The sequence below is a fragment of the Tupaia chinensis genome, unplaced genomic scaffold, assembly GCF_000334495.1.
Source record: "Tupaia chinensis unplaced genomic scaffold, TupChi_1.0 Scaffold149560_1, whole genome shotgun sequence".
Taxonomy (NCBI): domain Eukaryota; kingdom Metazoa; phylum Chordata; class Mammalia; order Scandentia; family Tupaiidae; genus Tupaia; species Tupaia belangeri.
The window spans coordinates 2464651-2479311 of NW_006209405.1; the positions used below are offsets into that span (position 1 = coordinate 2464651).

General features: G+C 44.0%; 1 non-coding gene across 1 annotated transcript; it reads right to left on the reverse strand.

Moving 5' to 3' along the window:
- Positions 1 to 842: 842 nt before the first annotated feature.
- LOC114006687 (small nucleolar RNA SNORD82) lies at positions 843 to 913 on the reverse strand. Its single transcript, XR_003548387.1, has one exon. It is a non-coding gene; the product is annotated as a small nucleolar RNA SNORD82 (small nucleolar RNA).
- Positions 914 to 14661: the final 13748 nt, after the last annotated feature.

The following is a 14661-nucleotide window of genomic DNA, read 5'->3' on the forward strand; positions in this document are numbered from 1 at the left end:
CATGGGCATTTTCAGTGATGGTGCAAGATGGAGGATAAAACTGCTGGTACCGTGGCACAAATCAAGGCAGTGGCATCAGACTGTACTAACAGTCATTGTAACTTTCATCGCCACACACTTAAAGAAAAGAAGAAAAACTCAATTTTATCTGGTGAGGCAGCAAGAAGTATTTATTGTATTGAATTACAATCCTTGAGTACAGGTCTTATTAATATTCTGGGTGACTATAAAGGAAGTACGGATAATGCATCTTTGCATCCAAAAGTATTATGATCATCTCAAAAAAAAAATAACTTGCTCAGTTGAGTTACAAACTGAACTAGCTACATTTTTCATGGAACTCCATTTTCACTTGAGAAAAATAACTGACAAAACTATGGCTATTCAAACTCAAGTATTTGGGGGACCAGCAGTTGGTGCAATGGCTATGTCCCTGGACTCCCATGTAGTCAACCAAGGTTCAAGTCACGGACCCAGTGGCTTAAACTCATGCTGGGTGCGTGTGCGTGCGTGCCCTAGATCCTGAGAGGAGAATAATAAAGGAGAAGGGATTGCAGCACGGCCATCTCCCCGGGGGGCGGGGGGATGATTTCTCGCTTTCTGTCTCTCTGTCTCTCTCTGTCTTTCTCGCGAGCACACGTGTCCTATAGCAAAATAAATAAATAAATAAATAAAAACAAATAAAAAATAAAACTTCTCCAAACTCAAGTATTTGGCAGATTTTATTTTTTTCATAAGTGAATGAAGTGCTTTTTGCTTTAAGAGGAAAACTGTTGTTCTCAACTGTGTAAACTCTTTTTATTAGTAGTAGTAGTATTTTATTATTTTGTTTTATTAACACAGCACATCAGCACATTGCAAATGTAGTATCAGGTTTCCGTATTAAGTCCCTGTGTCAAACATCATTTGTGTCAACTGTGTAAACTCTTACAAATGCTTTTGAAATAACATGGAAGATAGTATAGTTTGAATATATCACCCCAAATTCATTTGTTGAACCATTGTAATGGGATCAAGAGGGCGAAACTTGATCCAATTATGGTGTTGAAAGGGAGAAGAGATTAGGATTAAGGTCATCAGGGCATGGTCCCCATGACGGACACCTGATGGGTTTATAATAAGGAAGGATGAAAGAGAGAGAGAGAAACGGATAGATGGAACACAGACTACACTCTCCTGCTGGCTGCCATGTTGTAATGCAGCCAGAAGAACCCATCAGGGCCTGAAGCTCTAAAGTGGGAGTTGAATAAACCTCTGTTTTTATAAATCACCCTGTTTGGACTATTTCCTGTTATTGCTAATAGAGTAGACTGGAACGGAAGATAAGAATCAAAAAATTCCTATTAGATTTAGACATATGAAGATCTTGATGACCTTGTCAAAAGACTTCAGTGGAATGCCTATATGTAACCCAATGTAATATAAAGATTATGATGATAGTAATAATAAAATAAAAAATTTTTAAAAATAAAAAAAAAGACTTCAGTGGAATGGTGGGAGTATACAGATTAAGGTAGATTGAAAGAAGAGCAGGAAGTGAAAAAATGGGGGCAGTAAGAATAGACAACTCTTGGGACCAGCAATTGGTGTAATGGCTATGTAGCTGGACTCCCATGTAGTCAACCACGGTTCAAGTCCTGGACCTGATGGCTTTAACTCACTGGGCGCCTGTGTGTGCCCAAGATCCCGAGAGGAGATTGGAGGGGAAGGGATTGTGGCATGGCCATCCCCCCGGGGGGTGATTTCTCGCTTTCTGTCTCTCTGTCTCTCTTTCTGTCTGGCAAGCGCACGTGCCCTATAGCAAAAACCTCTCAAAAAAAAAAAAAGAAATACAAAATGGAAAATTATCTGTTGGTGATAATATGTTTGGTCATATCTTTGATTGGGCCAATATTCAGTGTATTCTGGATGGGAAAATTCACTTTATTTGCTGTAATGACATACAGTGAGTGAATGTAATCAATAATAATAATAATAATAAAAATAATAATAAAAGGATGAGCCACTGGAGGGGAGAGAGTGGAATCAAGGACAATTGTCTTAACAATGTGAGAGGCTTGAGTATGCATAAATGATAATGGGAAGGATAAGGTAAAGAGGGCATGGCTGAAGGTACAGAAGACAGGGAATCATGGGCAAGATTCAGGAGAAGAGCTTATGGTCTAGGGCTCAGGTCATGATGACGGGGGCAGTGGCTGTGGTGTGTTTGTGTATTGCTGTGTAGAGGTAGTAGAAGGTTTTTTTTAGAAGCTGGTTTTGTTTGTTTGTTTATTTGTTTTCTTTTTTGTTAGAGGTTTTCGCTATAGGTCGCGTGCACTCACCAGAAAGACAGAGAGAGAGACAGAGACAGAAAGCGAGAAATCACCCCCCAGGGGGGATGGCCACACCGCAATCCCTTCTCCTCCATTCTCCTCTCGGGATCTTGGGCATGCACGCACATGTGCCAGGGGTGAGTTTAAGCCACCAGGTCTGGGACTCGAACCGTGGTCAACTACATGGGAGTGCAGCAACATAGCCACTATGCCAACTGCTGGTCCCGAGGTAGAAGTTTGAAGAGGGAGGAGAAGGCGTGACATTGTCATTGTATTATAGAAAGTGCAAGAGCAAACAGACCAGAGAAGCAGTCTTGCCAGGCAGTATTGCCGTCATCCACTGCCATTGCTTCTACTGTCTATATGTTGCTAGTTCCCAGGTCTATATCTCCAGCCCATGCATTTCCTGTGACCTTCAGACCATTCGATGTCTCCATTGGGGTGCTACACAGGTATTTCTTTTTCTTTCTTTCTTTTTTTTATTTTTTGGAGAGGTTTTTGCTACAGGGTATGTGCCTTCACCAGAAAGAGAGAGAGAGACAGAGAGACAGAAAGCGAGAAATCAACCCCTAGGGGGGATGGCCACACCACAATTCTTCCATTTTCCTCTCGTGATCTTAGGCACGCACGTACACGTGCCCAGTGTGAGTTTAAGCCACTGGGTCCGGGACTCGAACCACAGTAGACTATGTGGGAGTCTACTGACATAGCCATTGCACCAACTGCTGGTCCCACCACACAGGTATTTCATGCACACATCCAAAAGCAAACTCACTATCTCTCCTAAAGCAGCTCCCCTCTTACTATTCCTTATCCTAGTGAATGTCTCTATCACCCTTATTTTGACTTTTTCCTCAGCCTCTCTGGATTCAGTCAGTCACCAGATCCTATTGATTCAATTTCCTTTAATATGTCTTCAATTTAGCCATGACATTCCACCTCCCTACTCCCATTCTAGTTCAGGCAAGCAGTATCTTTCATCTGGACTATTGCTATATCTTCTATCTGCTTATGCCACCCTTTATTCTATTAGGTTGTTGGAAAAGCCATGACACATTTTTTTCCTCCTTTTTTGGGGGGAGATATTTTTGCTATAGGGTGCATGTGTTCGCTGGAGAGAGAGAGAGACAGAAAGCGAGAAATTACCCCTCAGGGGGATGGGCACACTGCAATCCCTTCTCCTCCAGTCTCCTCTCACACTCTTGGGCATGCACAGACACGCGCCCACTGTGAGTTTCAAGCCACCAGATCTCAGACTCAAACCATGGTTGGCCATGTGGGAGTCCAGTGACGTAACAATTATGCCATCTTCTGGTCCCAGTCATGACGCATTTTTGCATAGAAAAATACTTCATAACTTTTCCAACAACCCAATATTATACATAAACAATCTGAGTGATCTTTTTCAAAAACAAGTATGTCACACCTCTGTTTAAAACCCCTCAATAGCTGGGACCAGCAGGTAGCATAATGGCTATGTTGCTGGACCCCCATGTAGTCGGCTGTGGTTCAAGTCCCAGACATGGTGGCTTAAAACTCATGTTGGGTGCATGTACGTGTGTGCCCAAGATCCCAAGAGGAGAATGGAGGAGAAGGGATTGTGTCATGGCCACCCTCCCTAGTGGATTTGGTCATGGCCACCCTCCCTGGGGGGGTGATTTCTTGCTTTCTGTCTCTCTGTCTTTCTGGTGAGCGCTCACACCCTATAGCAAAAACAAACAAAGCAAACAAAAAACTCTCCAAACCAATTACCCCCCCCAATAGCTTTGCATTGCCCCAGGATAAAGAACAAAACCTGTAGCTCATCCTCTCACCCTCCTTCTCCATCTCCATCTTCTATCACACACCTTATATTTTCAGTCCCCCTATCCTGCTCTAGTTTTCCTTTTTTTCATTGCATGTATCACTTTCTAACAATCTATATAAATCTGACTATGGTGTATTGTCTGACTCCCCTCTCTCGACTGTAAGCTCCATGAGACCTTAGATCTTTGCTTTGTACACAGCTGTATCCCCTACTTTGGACTGAATGGTATCCACTCACTCCCATTTCCTGCCAAACTTGGTAGGTTGGAGACTAGCAGATGGCATAATATTTACATTGCTGGACTCCCACATGACCAACCACAGTCTGAGTCCTGAACCCGGTTGCTTTAAACTCACGCTGGATGTGTGTGTACTCAAAATCCCGAGAGGAGAATAGAGGAGAAGGGACTGCAATATGGTCATTCCCCTGGGAGTGATTTCTTAGTTTCTCTCTTGTTCTCTCTCTCTGGTGATCACACACACCCTACAGCAAAAATCTCTCTAAAAAAAAAAGAAGAAAAAAAGGTTTTGTTTGTTTGTTTGTTTTGGAGAGGTTTTTGCGATAGGGCTCGTATGCTTGCCAGAAAGACAGAGAGAGACAGAGAGACAGAAAGCGAGAAATCACTCCCCCCCCCGGGGGGTGGGTGGCCATGCCGCAATCCCTTCTCCTCCTTTCTCCTCTTGGAATTTTGGGCACAGGCGTCTGGGATGAGTTTAACCCACCAGGTCTAGGACTCAAACCATGGTCGACTACATGGGAGTCCAGGGAGTCCAGCAATAGCCATTATGCCAACTACTGGTCCCAAGAAGAAAAGTTTGTTGTTGTTGTTGTTGTTTTTGGAGAGGTTTTCGCTACAGGGTGCATGTGCTCGCCAGACAGAGAGAGACATAGAGATAGAAAGTGAGAAATTACCCCCTGGGGGGATGGTCATGCTGCAATCCCTTCTCGTCCGCTCTCCTCTCGGGATCTTGAGCACGCACGCACATGCGCCCAGCATGAGTTTTAAGCCACCGGGTCCGGGACGCGAACCGCGGTCAACTACGTGGGACTCCAGCGACATAGCCATTACGCTAACTGCTGGTTCCCAAGAAGAAAAGTTTTAAAATTGGTATGTTGAAGTGTTAACCCCCAATACCTCAGAATGTTTTGAGATAGGATCTTCAAAGAGCTAATTAAGGTAATTAGGTCATATGGATGGGTCCTACTCTAGTGTGACTCAAACCATGGTTGGCCATGTGGGAGTCCAGTGAAGGATAAGGAGACTGGACAAAGACACACACAGAGGGAAGGCCATGCAAAGAAACAGGAAGAAGGTGGCCATCTGCAAACCAACGAGAGAAGTCTCAGAGACCAGCCCTGTTGACACCTTGATCTTGGACTTTTACTCTACAGAACAGTGAGAACATACATTTCTGCCATTTAAGCCACTCAGTAGTCTGTCATATCTTACTATTGACAGCCCTAGCAAGCGAATACCATCCCAGACATCTAGAACAGCTCCTAGCACATAGTAAGCACTCCAGAAACATATGCTAAAACAATAGGTGAACGGGACACTCGCATGATCTAGCCCTTGCCACTCTCTGACCTCATCCCCTGCAATATCTCCCTTTGATCTCTCAACTGTATTCACACAGGCCTTTTCGGAACTCCTGAAACACGTCATATTCTCTCTCCACTTAGGGTCTGTGCACACCGTTCTCTCAGCCTGGAGAGCTCTCCCCACCATCCCATCACCCCTTCCCTGACACTGGCACCACAGCTTCCCGCTATTTATCCTTCAGGCCTCAAATTAAATTAAAATATTTCCCAGTGGTAATTCAGGTATAAAGGATGTACAGCCAACTGTATGTATTTAAAGTGTACAGTTTGGTAAGTTTTGACATATGAGTATACCCATGAAACCGGGACACATCAAGAGTGAATGTCCTCATTGCCCTCCAAATTTCCCAGCATTCCTTTGTCTTCCTTCCATCAGCTGCCCCCTCCTACCCTCCCCTAGCAAAGGCCGATCTGCTTTTCTGTGACTACAGATTGGTTTTCATTTCCTAGAATTTTACATAAATGGAATCACACACTATGTTCTATTTTATGTTTGCTCCGTTAACTCGGCATAATTATTCAGTGGCTCATCTATATTTTTGTGTTTATCAATAGTCTGGCCCCTTTTATTTGTAAGTAGTGCTCCATCACAGAGCTAGACCACAGTTTGTCCGTTCACCAGTCAATGGACATTTGTACTGTTTACACATCACTGCAATTGCAAATAAAAAACTGCTATGCGGGCCAGCCAGTGGCATGGTGGTTAAAGTGACTGGATCCCACATAGCCAACTGTGTGTTCAAGTCCTGGACTTGGAGGCTTGAGAAACACTTTGAGTACGTGCACACGCATGCCCAAAAATCCTGAGAGAAGAATGGAGGAGAAAGGATCATAGTGTGGCCATCCTCCCTGTGGCAGATGCTTTCTCACTTGCTCTCTTTCTCTCTCTGTCTCTGTTGGGCAAGAAGATGCATCCTATAGAAAAAAAAGAAAAACTAAAGAAAAAAGACTGCTATGAGCATTTGTGTAGTATGATCAGCTCAAATCCTATTATTTTGTTTCTTTTTTTTTTGGAGAGGTTTTTGCTATAGGGTGCGTGTGCTTGCCAAGAAAGACAGACAGAGACAGAGAGACAAGAGACAGAAAGCGAGAAATCACTCCCCGGGGGTATGGCCACGCTGCAATCCCTTCTCCTCTGTTCTCATCTCAGGATCTTGGGCATGCATGCACATGTGCCCTGCAGGAGTTTAAGCCACTAACTCTGGGACTCGAATCACAGTCGACTACATGGGAGTTCAGCGACATAGCTATTATGCTAACTGCTGGCCCCAAATCCTATTATTTTCTCTGGGAAATATTTTCCAGCTCCCAGATTAGGTTAGGTCCTCTTTTTCTCATTTATTCACCTGTCATTTCTTTATCTCTTCCGTCTGTATGTGTGTGCACTACTTAGAAGAAAATTTGAGTTAGTTTGTAAGAATGCTTTTGATAAATCACTCAGGAGAGAGACTCATAGTGAGACAAGATGAATTAATTTTTGCTCTTGAATGGGATGGGGATAAAATGAGGGAAAGAACACCCTTTTGGCTTCATCTGTTAGACTTTAAAAATACATGGTATTGAGACCAGCAGATGACATAGCAGTTACATCTCTGGACTCCTACAAGGCAGACCATGGTTTGAGTCCTGGACCCGGGACTTCAGTCCTGGTGGCTTGAAACTCATGCCAGGTACATGTATATGTGTGCCCGCACATGGGAAAAGCATGGAGGAGAAGGGGTTTTGGCATGGCCATCACCCCTCTCACTGTCTCTGTCTTTCTTTCCAGTGAGCGTATGTGCCCTAAGGCAAAAACCTGTACCAAAAACAAACAAACAAAAACAAAAAAAACATAGTATTTGGATAACTTCAGTTGTTTTGTTTGAGAGACTGGTAGGAGATGTTAAGATCAATTTTAACTACACTTCTTTTTGAGTTAATGAGTTTTTAATAAAGTAACATTGTTACCATATTATTTTTACAAAGGTTTTTGCCACAGGGAGAGTGCACTCACCAGAGAGCAGCCCCCGGGGGATGGCCACAATCTCTTCTTCTCCATTCTCCTTCTGAGATTTCCGGCATGCACACACATGTGCCGGGTGTGATTTTCAAGCTGCCAGGTCTGGGAATCAAACCATGCATGGTCATGTGGGAGTCCAGCACCTTAGCTACCATGTCACCTTCTGGCCCCATGGTGTGATTTTTCAGTACATGGAGACAAGGTGCAATGATTAAATCAGGGTAATCAGTCATCCATCATCTCAAACATTTGTAACATGTACAGTGAGTTCACCTCCTTCTCCCCCTGAATTGTGTAACCCTAGACATTGCTCCTTCCCTCCGTCTGCAATTTTGTTTCTGTTCAACATCCCACTAAACAAACATTCCTTTAAACAAAGGTTTATCCAGTGCTAAGCTATCTGCTTGTTGTGGGGTACAGCTTTCCTATGTCCTTTGGCCGAGTCACCAGCTACAACCTTGAGCTCACCCCATTCTCCCCATATCCATCCTCCTCCCCAAACAAACCACACCTCTGCCCACCGTTCCAGTGTGCTCCTCTGACAGCAGCGCTCTGCTCTGTGACTGGCTGCTGGATTTGAGCCGGCAGCCCAGGACCTAGCAGCCCAGTGGAGGTGAGAGACCCACCCAGCAGCCTAGCTCAAGTTCCAGGCATACAGAGCCCTGTTTCCAATCCTGCTGGTCCTAAAAATATACCAACTGTTGGCAGGTGGCTGGGCTATTTTCAACCTTGGGGGCCTCAGGAATCAAGGGATTCATGCCAGGCCAGGAAGAAAAAAAAAAAAAAAAGAAAAAGAAAAGAAGAAAAGAAAAGAAAAAAAAAGAAAGCGTGCTCCTATCAGTGGGCTTCAGATCAAAACAGCCGTCTCATGATAGTTCAACTGATTCTCAATTGTCCATTTACTGGCAGTGCCTTTTCAGTGTTTCCCTTTTTACACTCAAGCACATTTTCCAGTTCTGCCCTAAAATATGACCTGGGACAGCATATGCGGATATTGAGAGGGTAGGGTGGGAAGCCGGAAAAGCTGTCTTTTCAACTTGCCCGACTCTTCGTAGTTCTCAGGTCGCAGAGGAGCTCTGAAGTCACACTAAGTGGCCTGTAGTTTCTCTAGTTTCAGGCTTAAGCATCATGCATGTCTAGAAAGTGGGTCACGGTGCCTATTTCTGCTGGCAAAATTAAAGTACTATTATTATCATCCCCATTTTATAGAGGAGGTAACCTGAGGAACAGGTTAAATAACTGGTACAAGCTCACACAACTGAAAAGTGGCAAGCCAGAGCCAGGATAAAAACTCAGATCTGGGGGTCACCAGGTGGCACAGTGGTTAAAGTGCTGGATACCCACGTGGCTGGCCATGGTTCGAGGGCTGGACCTGGCAGCTTGAAAATCACACTGGGCACATGTGCATGCATGTCCAAAATCCTGAGAGGAGAAGGAGGAGAAAGAATTGCGGCATTGCCATCCCTCCTGGGGGATAATTTCTCACTTTCCCTCTCTGTCTCTCTTTGCCTCACTCCAACAAGCACACATACCCTATAGCAAAACAAAACAAAACAAACAAACAAACAAAAACCAAAACTGGGACCAGCAGTTAGCATAATGGCTATGTCACTGGACTCCCATGTAGTCGACCACGGTTCGAGTCCTGGACTCAGTGGCTTAAAAGTCACGCTGGGTGTGTGTACATGTGTGCCCAAGATCCCAAGAGGAGAATGGAGGAGAAGGGATTGCAGCACAGCCATCTCCCCTGGGGGGTGATTTCTCGCTTTCTATCTCTCTCTCTCTCTCTGTCTTTCTGGTGAGCGCACGTGCCCTATAGCAAAAACCTCTCAAAAAAACAAACAAACAAACAAAAAAAACACCTCAGATCTGTCAGATTCTGAAACTTATGCACTTAATCACTAGTATTCCTGAAACTGTGGTTCTCAAGTTTTCTCTCACAAATGGATCAAGTGCTGGCCACCTTCTAACCAACTACTGTCATGCTTTTTCCACTTCAGAATTTCTGTTTCTGTTTATAATTATAATAGCAGTAAACAGTACTTTTTTTTTTTTTTTGGAGAGGTTTTTGCCATAGGGCGCATGTGTTTGCCAGAAAGACAGAGAGAGACAGAGACAGAAAGTGAGAAATCACCCCCCAGAGGGGATGGCCACACCACAATCCCTTCTCCTCCATTCTCCTCTCGGGATCTTGGGCACGCACGCACACGTGTCTGGTGTGAGTTTAAGCCACCGAGTCTGGGACTCGAACCGTGGCCGACTCCATGGGAGTCCAGCGACATAGCCATTACGCCAACTGCTGGTCCAACAAAGAGTTCTGTTTTAATTGCTTTGGGTCTGAGAGGAAATAGAGGTGGACCTGATGCATAAATGAGGTATTTGCTCCCAAGGCAGTAATATTGTGGTTAATTCAGAGGAGGTGTTCTCAGAAGGCACATTCTAATGTGAACATTGGGGGAAGTGATTGCATTTCAGCAAAATGCCACTATTCAACATATTAAACTCATTAGTGATTTGAATTGTATTAATAGTTTTGTTTGCACTTAATATGCAAAATCATTCCTATTTTCTAGATGCCTAAGTGCTATAAGGCCAGGAGTTTATGTCTCATTTTATGTTATCATGTATTTAAGTACTAGAACAAAAGCTCAATTCCTCGGTTTTGAAGGAATTCTCTTCCGGCAGAAAGTGTCTATGCATTGCTCATATTTGAGAAACTGCCATACAGGGCACTGAAGACCAAAGACCTTCATAACTGTGCAGGGCATCTTGTTACTAGAATTTTATTTTTGTTGCTGCCATTACCTTGGAGATAGCTCAAAGGTTCAAGGTGCCCCTGGCCTTCCCTCAGCCACTTGTACGTAAATTGTTGCTCTTCCTTGACTCTTCAGTCTACTTACTGTATTTTAGTAATTCGTGCTCTCTGTTATTGCTAGTGGATTGTTTGTACCATTTTCTCAGTTGTTTCCTCCAAACAAAATTGATGCCACGGTGGGGCCTTAGATGAGAAGAGAGGAAACGAAAGGCATAGTTCCTATTCCCTTCACTTCTAAATTGCATGTAATTTCCTTTCTATCTACTTTCATCTCCTTTCAAACCTGGATGCAGTGCTGAAACTGGGCAAAAGCTTGGTTCGGAATCATTGTCCATTCCCTGCCCTTCCCTAAAAAGAAAGAAATGAGACAAAGTCAAAACTCCGTGGGCCAGCGGATGGTATGGTGGTTAAGGTGGCTGGATCTCATGTAGTCAACTGTTCAGTTCCAGTCCTGGACCTGGCAGCTTGAAAAACACATCAAGTAAGTGTGTGTTTGTGCCCAAAATCCCAAGAGGAGAATGGTGGAGAAAGGGCTGCAGCATGGCCACCCTCCCTGGGGAGTTATTTCTGTCTCTCTGTCTGTCTGTCTCTCTCCCCAGAGAGTATACATACCCTCTAGCAAAAAACTAAAACAAAGCCAAACAGAAACTCCTCGTTCCATGCCAAAAGTAAAGGGAAAACCCTGGGGGCAATAAATTGCAATTCTAATGTTGCAATTTATAAGTCTGTGATCTGCGCCTCAGTCCTTCAGTGTAAAATGGCAATAACATAACATTTCCACCCTCACTGGGCTGTAGTGAAGATGAAAGCAAGTGAGGTGATGCATGCAGATGATGCAAACAGTGCCTAGCACAAAGGAGCTGCTCAAAACCAGTCATTATTATCATCTCCAAATCCCTCCCACAACAGCACCACATCTTAGGAACTTACCAACTACCCCTGACCACAGAGTCTACTTTATTCTTTTTGTCCTCAGTCTTTCCGGGTAGACACATGGAACAGTGCTTAAGATACCATGTTAAGCCCGAAGGGGGAAAAAGAAGGCAAAAGGCAATACAAGTGTGTGTATCCAGAACTTGTGGCCAGCGGTGGGCCTCTGCCTTTCTCGTTGCTGTATATCCAGTCCCTAGAACAGCGAGTGTCACCTGGTACATGGTATGACTTAATAAAAACCTGCAGACTGAATGAAGGAACTGTAGGACAATCTGGAATCAGCCGAATGAGGACTGAAGGAAGCATGCAGGAGTGAAAAATACTGGGATTGAGTTAGAGCAGAATGTTATTAATGACTGTCTTTCTCCTTCTCTCCCTTCCTTTCTCTATTTCCTTCCTTCTTTCTATTTCTTTCCCTCCTATCCTCCACTCCTCTCTTGTTTTGTTTCCTTTCTTCTTTCTCTCTCTCTCCCTCTGTTGCAAATGTAATGTCACTGTTACATTTACAATTAAAACATATGAAAATAGGGCCAGCAGGTGGCATGGTGGTTGGGGTGCTGGACTCCCATATAGTCCACCTTGGTCCTGGACCTAGTGGCTTGAAACTCATGCTTAGGCACGTGTGCGTGCGTACCCAGAATCCTAAGAGGAGAATGGAGGAGAAGGGACTGTGGCACGGTCATCCCCCTGGAGGGTGATTTCTCCTCGCTTTCTGTCTCTCTGTCTCTCTGGTGAGCACATGTGCCCTATAGCAAAAATCCCTCAAAAAGGAAAAGAAAAGAAAAACATGGGAAAATAAATAAATACTGTCTTACAGAAAAAATGCATATTAAGTATTTCAGTAAGGCAGACCGGAGAGTCATGAATGTATTATTAAATTATAATCCTCACTAAGCAGGATTTACTGGGAATGTGCCTTGGTCATTTCATTGCATTCTAAGAAGGAACTATTCAGAGCACGTTGAAGCATTCATGCTTGTCCAAAGAAAAGAAAGGGGCAATTTGGCAACCAGTGAAATGTCATGCCTGCTTCAACATGTGAACCTAATAGAACTACTGTAGAGAACCTGACAAGTGGATTTATTAGAATTTGTTCTCAAAATTATTTTTAGTGTACAAACAATGGACAGTGCTCCAATCTTTATTTATTTATTTACTTATTTATCTGGAGAGTTTTTTTTTTTGCTATAGGGCACGTGTGCTTGCCAGAGAGACAGAGAGACAGAAAGCGAGAAATCACCCCCCAGGGGGGATGGCCATGCCACAAACCCTTCTCCATTCTCCTCTCGGGATCTTGGGCACACACACACAACACACACACACACACACACACGCCCGGCGTGAGTTTAAGCCACCAGGTCCAGGACTCAAACTACGGTCAACTGCATGGGAGTCCAGTGACATAGCCATTATGCCAACTACTGGTCACCAAACTTTTAAACTCTGGAAATTTTTTATGTGCCTTGAAAGAATTCAACCTTCCCATTATGCAGATGAGACTAGGCCCTGTTTGGGGCTGTGACTTGCCCGAGGTCACATTTGTACTTCTGTCCCTCAACATCCTCTTCCTGATCCTTCCCACATTTTTAAAGAACTTGAGTTTTCAAAGTGCTTTGACACATTTCCTGGTGTCCATGTGCAAATGAGATAGTTACAGGAACTACCTCATTCTAGGGTGCGGTAAGAGTAAAAGGAGACCGATGTAGCCTTTGGTAAGTGTTAGCTATTGTTACTGTCCTTATTGTAATAATTAGTATCTCATGGACTCTTCACCACCCTGGAAGGCAAGCACAATAGACCTTCTCATCATTTTACCTGTGAGCTTATTAAAAGACAGAGAGATTTAGGGCTCATCTTGCTTGTCACATCTGGAACTCTGATATTCTGCCACCAGGGCATTGGTCAACACCTTCAAGATCCTTTCTAACTAAATTTCTGTGGTTTCTGTATAAGAGTGCTGAACTCCCACATGACTGACTGCAGTTCAAGTTCCTGATCTGGAGGCTTGAAACTCATGCCGGGTGCATGTCCATGCATATGCATGCACGCCCAGAATTCTGAGAGGAGAGTAGAGGAGAAGGGGTTGTGATGTGGCCATCTCCCTGGGGGGTGATTTCTCGCTTTCTATCTCTCCAGTGAGCACACATGCCTTATAGAAAAATCTCTCTAAAAAAAACCAAAACAAAACAAAACAAAAAACCCTTTCAACCTGGCGCTAGCAGGCAGTGTGGTGTTTAAGGCACTGGACTCGCACATGATCAACCATGATTTGAGTCCCAGATCGGGAAGCCTGAAACTCATGTCAGACACATGTGCATGCATGCCCAAGGAGAAGGGATGTCAGCATGGCCGTCCCTCATAGGGGGTGATTTCTCACTTTCCCTTTCACTGTCTCTCTTTGTCTTTTCTGGTGCTTTATGGCAAAAACCTAGAGAATAAATAAATAAAAACGTTCGGTGTGTCTCAGAAAACAGGAAAGTAGCAAAGAGTAGCACTCACATTGGACAACACCGAGGGGAGCCAGCTCCCTGATACCAGTAAGTGACAGCCCAGGTACTACATTTAATTTATGCAAATTCAACTGCGTGTGCATGTCCCCATCCCCAGTACAGGCAAAATAGAAATAGAAAAGGCCACTCCATTTGTGATTCTGTTCAGGAAAAATATGTCACAGAATGAGCTAGAAGTAAATCAGTTGAACAGGCATTCTGCATAGGCCTGTTCATGATTCATAGGAGATCTGCGGGGCCTTTCAAGAATGTTAATGTGCTTTTGACTTGACATGCTGATTTTAGAGCTTCACCTTCACGTTAGACATAACGCTGTAATACTGTTACTACTGCTATGGCTACTGCCAACAGCTACCATTTACTGAACAATTGCTACATCCCCAAGTGCTATGGCTTTATTACAGTATGTTATCTCATTTGATTACTGTAACCATCCTAGGAGATAAGTACTTAATGATCCCCATTTTAAGGAGCAATGTATAATATTAATAATGGTAATAATGTGGGGCTGGCCCTATAGTGCAGTGGTTAAGTGCTGTGCATTGGGAGCCAGATCCCACATGGCCAACGACGGTTTGAGAATCCCGGCCTCAGCAGCTTGAAAAACACACTGAGCACATGTGCATGTGTGCTTAGGATCCTGATGGGAAGGAGGAATGGAGGAAAAAGGATTGTGGCATAAC